The sequence below is a fragment of the Podarcis melisellensis genome (assembly GCF_964234715.1).
Source record: "Podarcis melisellensis genome assembly, chromosome: 1".
NCBI lineage: Eukaryota > Metazoa > Chordata > Lepidosauria > Squamata > Lacertidae > Podarcis > Podarcis melisellensis.
Genome location: NC_138528.1, coordinates 29,410,989 through 29,418,865, shown reverse-complemented (window position 1 = coordinate 29,418,865; position 7,877 = coordinate 29,410,989). Strand labels below are relative to the sequence as shown.

Genomic DNA, 7,877 nt, shown 5'->3' with positions numbered 1-7,877 from the left:
TTTAATTTGAATTCAGCCTGATCTTTTATTTCCCTTCTCTTCCCTCCCCCTCCCCTTTTATGAAGATTACTCGCTCTGAGACCCCACAGCTAATTCTCCCCTGGCCGCCTCGCTGGCCCAACTAGGATTAACTCAGCCAGCTAGCCCTGGTGACTATTTTATGTTTATTGGATGGAATTCCCCAAAATGATTTTTGAACTCTGGATTTTATTGTCATTTATGTTTTTATACTGTATTTCACGCTGCTTCTATGTTGTATTACAATTAAGTGTTTTAAATTTGTTGTTAGCCGCCCTGAGCCTGGTTTTCCGAACCTGGAAGGGCGGGGTATAAATATTATTATTATTATTATTATTATTATTATTATTATTATTATTATTATTATTATTATTATTAACTTGCTATAACTACGTAAAAAAATCAGCTGATGATGCTCCCCCAACCGCTGCACTTCCGGGACAGAGAAAGGTGCACCTGTTGGGCTACAGCCTGCAACGCGAAAACCCCAGAGCAGGATCGCTGATAGGTTGCGAGCTACCCTCGTGAAGGGACCGGCCCCTTGCCGCCGGATTAGCTCGGCAACTTGCAGAGAGTCCCTTCCCCGGGCATGCAACTCGGGAGCAAAGCGAGGGCCGAGGCGCATTCGCCGCCGCCGCGTTGCAGGAGGGCAGGGCGGAGGCGGAACGGGAAGATCCCTTGCTGCCCGCTGCTGGCGGCTCTTGCCTTCTCCCTCGTGGGAAGCCCGTCCTCTTCCTTCGAGCCAGAGCTCCAGGCGCGGAGACCCCCGCTCGAGGAGAGGGGAGGCCGGGCTGGCGCGCCACCGTGGCCACGCCAGGATGCAGCTGCGCGGTCACGGCGCGCCGAGCGAACCCGGGAGGGGATGTGGGTGGGGCAGAGACCGGGTTTCTCTGCTCCAGTTCCTGAACGGCGCGAGTAGCCCTTTGCACTGATTCGGGAATTTAGCGACGGCCCCTTGCCTGGCGAAAGGTGGGTTTGTTATGGTCTCTCGCTGGGCGCCTGGAAGAGCCTGACGCTGCAAACCGGAGCAGGTCTCCCCGAGCAAGTGTGCTGTTGATGTGGAGAGGGGAGACGCCGGGAAAAGCTGGCCCCAAAAAGTGTCTCCGGCGGCCGTCCTTCGGGAAAGCGTCCTTCGATTTCACGCCGGAGCAGGCGGGAGGGGAAAGCAGGATCTCGGCTACCTTTTTTTTTTCCAGGTAGGGGAGCAATTCTTTTGCAGCATGGTCCTTTCTATTTTTTTTGCACGACTTCTGTGACCGGGGGACTGCAGCGTCTCGTGAAGATGCGCGCAGAGCAGCCCGCCTCGGGTGGTGGAGATCCCAGAGGGGTTGGAGGAAGAAGGGAAGGGTTATGTGCGCATACATTTCCAAATCACGAGGCAGGAATGGCTTGGGAGGCCGTCAGGATCCGTAGGAAACCACCACCACCGACCTAAGCTAGCCATGGGGATGTATGTTCTCCTTAGGGTCCGCGTTGCTGTGGCGAGAGATTCCCATGGGAAAGGAGAGGAGGGGCTTTGTACTGGGGGCGGGGGTGGTTTGCCTGCCTGCAATGATCTGAGGAGCAGACTGGGGGAATCTCCTTTGCTCGCGGACCCTGCTTAGGCTGGCAAGCAGGGGCGAAGATGGGGTTGTAGGAAGCCTGAAGAAAACCCCAACCAAAGAGTAGGGCCTTTGGGCCTTGTTTTTGGTCTGGTGGCGACATCTGTACAGCCACAGTCGGAAACAGGATGGGCACCACAGAAAGGGCATGGAAATAAAAGCAGCTTCAGAAAGGAAAGAGATACACATGTGTATGGTTTTAAAATAAAATAAAATGTGAGTGGGCCTAGTTGCTTCTTTATTGGAATTGTGGGGTTAGCCTTGTGCTGACTATTGATGAAAGAATGAAAACCTTGCCACTTGCATAAGTTTGGCAGAGTGATCTTAAACTACAATTTCTAAATGGTAATAGATTCTATGCCAGCTGTCTATGTATTTATGAGGCACCTGCGCTGAAATTTGAGGCTTAAAGCTGCAGTCCCACGTACCTGGGAGAACGTCCAATTTAACTCAATGGGACATACTTCTGAGTAAATGGCTTGCACCCAAATATCTGAAAGAATGCCGCCTCTGTAGGTGTCAAGATCAGCAGTGGGGGCGGGTTGAGGGCACTGCCCTCAGGAGTTTGGGGTGTCAGCCCAGGAGTGCATTCTCAGTGGCAACCCCTAAATTATGTAATTTCCTCCCCACATTGGTGCGTCCAGTGCCTTCATTATGTAGGTTGCATGAAGATGCACCTTTTACCCTGGCCTTTTGACTCCTGGTATTGTGTGTGTGTGTGTGTGTGTGTGTGTGTGTGTGTGAGAGAGAGAGAGAGAGAGAGAGAGAGAGAGAGAGAGAGAGAGAGAGAGAGACATTTTAAGACCTACTCCATTCTTTTGACCGTAATTTGTTTTGAACTGTTTTTAATATTTAATTTTAAAATTGCTGCAAACCATCCTGGGATGGATAAGAAATCTAATGAGTAATAAAATAAATGAAGACAACAAGATGTATAGAATTGTACTGTAAGCCTCAGGTACTATTTTGAAGGCATTGACTCAGCCCTGGCGTATATTAGCTAGTGATAGAAAGGGCAATACCGAGTACATTTCTGTCACAAACAGCTAAGTTTCCCCACGTTAGGAAGGGCAAGGCTTCCAATTTACAGACTATCCCGTATAAGCAGGCCTGATCATCACAATCTCTTTTTTCCTCTCTTTAAAAAAGAAAGTAAGCACTGACAGAGGCCTAGTTGGGTGTCACCATTTTTGACTGCAGGTGTTGGGCTTGCACAATTGAGTGCTCCTCCCTTCAGAAACAAAAAGCATCTCAGAGGGAAAAGACTCAAATAGAAGCCTTCTCCATGACTTCTAGTTTTTTGTATGGATGGATATTTTATTTTTTTGGTACGGAAGAACAATCCAACCTGTGAGATCCTCACCTGCCCTCTGTGGTGGTTCAGCTCAGACACAAGTTTACCATAATGGGAAGAATTTGACAAATCTATACCTAATCCTGAAGCATAACTATTACTGCACTAGTTGGGCTGCAATATGATCTAGGACCTTTGCTTTTATATGCTGATTTTTTAAAAAAAATGCACTGACCCATAGGAGAGGAACTCCCAAATTATGAATTGGGATCTCCTGCCAGCGGTAGAAACTTTTTGGGATGGTAGGCTGTGATCCAGGAATTTTCATTTCAGGGACAGTGGTGGGAAGTTAGTTCAGTACGAAGATAAAATTTTCACAGTGGTGACCTATAAAAGGAATTTTCAAAACCCACTTTTGATTTCAGAGCACGTAACACCCTACTGTACTATGTTTATAATACCTGGAACACATAGGAACCTATCTTATATCAAACCAGGCTATTTGTCTCTCTAGCTCAGTATTGCCTTTTTAATGGATGGTCACAGGTCCTTTATTTGAGATTCCTGCATTGCAAAGGGTGTGTGGATTAGATTCCCCTTGGGAGTCTCATCCAACTCTATGATTCTATAATCATGCGGACACATAATGCATTTTTGAGGGAGTCCTGTGGGCTTCCCTGCCTCTGTTCACTTCTCTCCCTCAAATCACACACACATCTGAGAGACAGAAAAAGAGAAAGCATGTGCACACATATTTCCCTTTTCCAAGTGATTGGGGTAAAATTCAGATCTAGTAGAATTAATCTGAGCCTTAAATAGAACATGAGAGCTGAAATAGGAAGTAGGGAAAAGTGCCACTCTTGCAGCTTCCTCCGGCAACTCTATGTACTTTTCAAGGGAGAAAAAGGTAACAACCCTCATCACCTCACAACCAAGAGAGCAGCAAAGGGGAGGGTCCCTCAGAGACTCTGTAGGAGTCAGGAGAAGGTGTCAAGGGTGCATCTGCATGCACAGTGTTGGTGCACAGTGTTGGTGACCCCTGGCCTGCTCTGACTGGCCGTTCCTCTACAACAGCTTAGGCAACCTTCAGCCCTCCAGATGTTTTGGCCTACAACTCCCATGATCCCTAGCTAGCAGGACCAGTGGTCAGGGATGGTTGGAATTGTAGTCCAAAACATCTGGAGGACCGAAGATTGCCTATGCCTGCTCTACAAGGGCCGAGGCAGGAGTCCTTTCCATCTTTTAAACTGGAGAAGCCAAGGATTGAAGTTGAGACTTTCTGCTGATGCTCAGCTATTGATCTACGGCTTTGCCCCTACGATCACCCTGTTGTTCCTAACTTCTATATCCTTGTATGACGGCCCTAATCATGAGTGCTTTGTGACTGAATTCTATGACTGCTGGAACGGGAGTAGCTTCTGCACTGGGCCTGATGAGCTAATCAGAAACACAGAGACCATAAAAACCACCGAGCTCCTTTATAGTTTGCTTGCATAGGGAGCCGGTACTCTCAGAATGTCAGTATATTTTCTCCTGCTGAAGCTTTTTCTAAACTCTTTGGTGATGTTTGGCCTCTTCCTCACACCCACACCTCTTTAGGAATCCATTGAAGTGAACTACGTGGCACCTGCCTCTTTTTATCACTGCCCTTTATTCTGGGCCTGTATTTATTATCGCACCAAGTGCATGAACCTTCCTGGAAGCAGAGGAGGGCGTGTCTTGAATACACATCTCAGTCTACTGCAGTGCCGTAACCTGTGGCTGCTGGGAAGCTTGGTTCAAGCCACTGCTACCCACCATGGCTTCTGAGATGCTCCTTGCATAGTGTCAGTCGGCTCGCCGTAGCCACCAGGATTAGAAATTTCCTCTTTTCTAAAATGGAAACTACAATTCTCCGCTTGTTCTGGGATACAACATGGGTGTTTAAAGATATGTATGTTTGTAGGAAACCATGGCACACCAGCAGTGAACACAGTTGCTTTCCAGAGTGGTCCTGCATAAACTCCAGGCCCCTGGGAAATCTGTGAAATGATATATAATGAACTGAATAAAATGTTTAAAATAACTTTAATTTAAAAAAAACCACACAACAGGAGCTTTTCTGTTAGGGATAGTGAATATAGAGATTCCGAAGGACCCTAAAAATTTGTGTATGCCACAACTGCAGCCAGAATGGTGTTTGCCCAGAGGTGGAAAGAATGTTATACCAGCTAAGGAAGTATGGCTGATTAAATTGATGGATTGTGCCAAAATGGCAAAACTGACAGGTGTAATAAGAAACCAAGAGGGATTTTTTTATTTTAAAAAAGTGAGGAAAATTTGTAGCATATTTGAAAAATTCTGGCGTACAAACAAGTTCATTAGCAGTTAAAATTGTACTAAGATAAATGGAAGAATAAATTTAAAAAGTGGAATAAAGTGAAAAATGCAGTGTTAATTTAAATTAGAAAAGGAACCACAAAAGGGAGTGGGGGAGGGAAGTAAAATATTCAATTGTATTGGAGGTATGCGTTTGTAAGGTGTGTATTTGTCAACTTGTGAAAAACGGAAAATAAAATTTATATAAAAAATAAATAAACAAACTCCAGGCCCCTGGGGTGAAGTTCAGGGCAGGAAAATCCTCTCCTATAAATAGGGTGTAGCGATCCAATTTTGCCTCCCCCGTACTACCTTGAAGGAATCTGTATTTCAGCGACGTGAGATTCTTGCTTGTTTCTGATTTGCAGTGAAAGAGAAGTGGCCGTAAATCACAATAAAAGCGACAAGAGGGATGCAGATGCCTGGGAATGCTGGCGCTGCAGGGCATGACGGGTTATATTGGTGCATTGTTGCCCAGCAGCCTCTCTCAATGCCATGGCAACCTTATTGGTGGGCAATATACACTGTTTTTCTGGCCGGATGGTAAACAGATGGGAGGGGGGGAGTTGTTGGAAGAGCTCGCAGAAAGGGTGTGTTGTAACTGGATGTTGAGCAAAGACGTGGGCATCTAAATTCTGGATTAGCAAGCAGTTATCTCTTTACTTTCTTTATTAACGTACAGTGGTACCTCAAGTTGCAAACGCCTCAGGTTACAAACGCTTCAGGTTACAAACTCCGCCAACCTGGAAGAGTTACCTCGAGTTGAGAACTTTGCCCCAGGATGAGAACGGAAATCATGTGCTGGCGGCGCGGCGGCAGCAAGAGACCCCATTAGCAAAAGCACGCCTCTAGTTAAGAACAGTTTCAGGTTAAGAACAGACCTCCAAAACGAATTAAATTCGTAACTAGTGGTACCATTGTACTTCTAAGGTGTGTGGCAGCAGGTCAGTTCCTGTCCTGCTATATCTATCATATCTATCAAAGGCTTCATTTTTAAAAGCGTTGGTAGGGTTTGTTCCTGTCATGTTCTTAGCACTTCGTAGCGTTCTGCTGAAATGTACCATCGCCATGTGAGTAACAGGTGCACACACATCCTCAAAGCTGTTGTGGTGGCAGTCAATTACTACAAGTTAAGAAATTTAGGCCATGTCACCTTGCAGATGGGGAAGTCAATTAACAGGAGAGTGCCTCCTTCTGGAAATCCATTGCCATATTTGACATACTGCTCCTCTACGAATATGCTTGTTTGGGAGAGAAGTTGGCCAGTGGTGTAGTGGTCCGTGGTTGCAGGGGACCTGTTCCTATTCGGCAGCAGGGTCCCTGTCTCCGGTATCCAAAGCTACAAGGTGCTTCAGTTTCAAGAGAATGGTGTGCAGGTTCTGCTGTGCACAACGGAACTTTATGAAAAATGCAGTTTAAGTTCCTCTGAAAGAAGATATTGCAGCACTGCAAATCATTTGCCCATGTATGTGTGCAGAAAACAGTGGATTTGGCTGAAAGGCTAGATCTGTATTGATTGGTGCAATGCACCCCCAATATTTATTATTGTGTAATTATAATTTTATTGTATAATCTTAGAAGTGGCAAGACTGTGAAGGGACATGGCTGTAACTATCATGAAGGGATTTTGCCAGTACACCACTGCTGAATCCAGACTGCTGGTGTTGCAGTGCATGGGAGTGTAATAATATTCAGATGTCTGCCACAGACCTACTGGCCTCCTGTGCTTTTTCATAGCCACAAGAAGTTGATAGATTGGAACTGTCATCTCTTTTATTTAGGTCTTCAGGCCCTGGAGCTGCTTCGAGCTGTTCCTAGCCTGGTCGGAACACATCCAAAAAGCTTGGGATGAGGCAGACTGTTTTGTGGTGGTGGTGGAGCTAGGATTTGAGCAGGGTTATGGGAGCCATCCTCCTTTTCATAGCAGCAGACTGTTTCTCAGGCAGCAACCGCAGCTCAACAGTAGAATTGTAGAGTTGGAAGGGTCCACAAGGGTCATTTAGTCCAACCCCCTGCAATGCAGGAATCTTTTGCCCTACATGGGGCTCGAACCAACGACTCTCAGACTAAGAGTCTCATGCTGTCCCCACTGAGCTATCCCAGGCCCAGAACACTTGCTTTGAATGCAGGTCGCAGGTTCAATCCTTGGCACCTCCAGTAAAAAAGATCAGCTAGGCTGAGGTGGGAGAAACCTTTTCAAGAGACCCTGGAAAGCCACTGCCAGTCTGAGTAGACGGGGCTGAGCTTGCTAGATCAGTGGGCAGGTAGTATAAGCTACCAGTTTAATTCATACAACAGAGTAGAAAAGAATTGCATTGGAGCTGTGCATTTCTTAATTCGCCCATCCTGCCCCTCACCTTTGTCAAAGCTAGGACTTCAGCTCCAGCATTCCTGCTTAGAAGTGGAGATTAGTTCCTTTGCTGCAGAAGAATAAATATCCTCTTCCCTCAGGTTTTCACTTGGGAGGCTCAATTAGATTTACAGTGTTGTGCAGACTAAAGCAGGGCCACAGACCCACATGCCTTTTCTTTGAGCATACATTATTCCAGTGATCTTGTTTTTCCTCCTCTCCTTAGCAAGGGGAGGAGGAAGCCAAGTTTGAAAAT

General features: G+C 46.3%; 1 protein-coding gene across 1 annotated transcript in view; it reads left to right on the top strand.

Annotated features, from left to right (window-relative positions):
- The first annotated feature begins 617 nt into the window (after positions 1 to 617).
- Positions 618 to 7,877, top strand: part of TMEM63C (transmembrane protein 63C) — a 64,282-nt gene continuing 57,022 nt past the window's right edge. The window contains exon 1 of the mRNA XM_081910367.1: positions 618 to 1,214. The gene's annotated coding sequence lies outside the window, so the exon portion shown is untranslated. The remainder of the gene's footprint in view (positions 1,215 to 7,877) is intronic.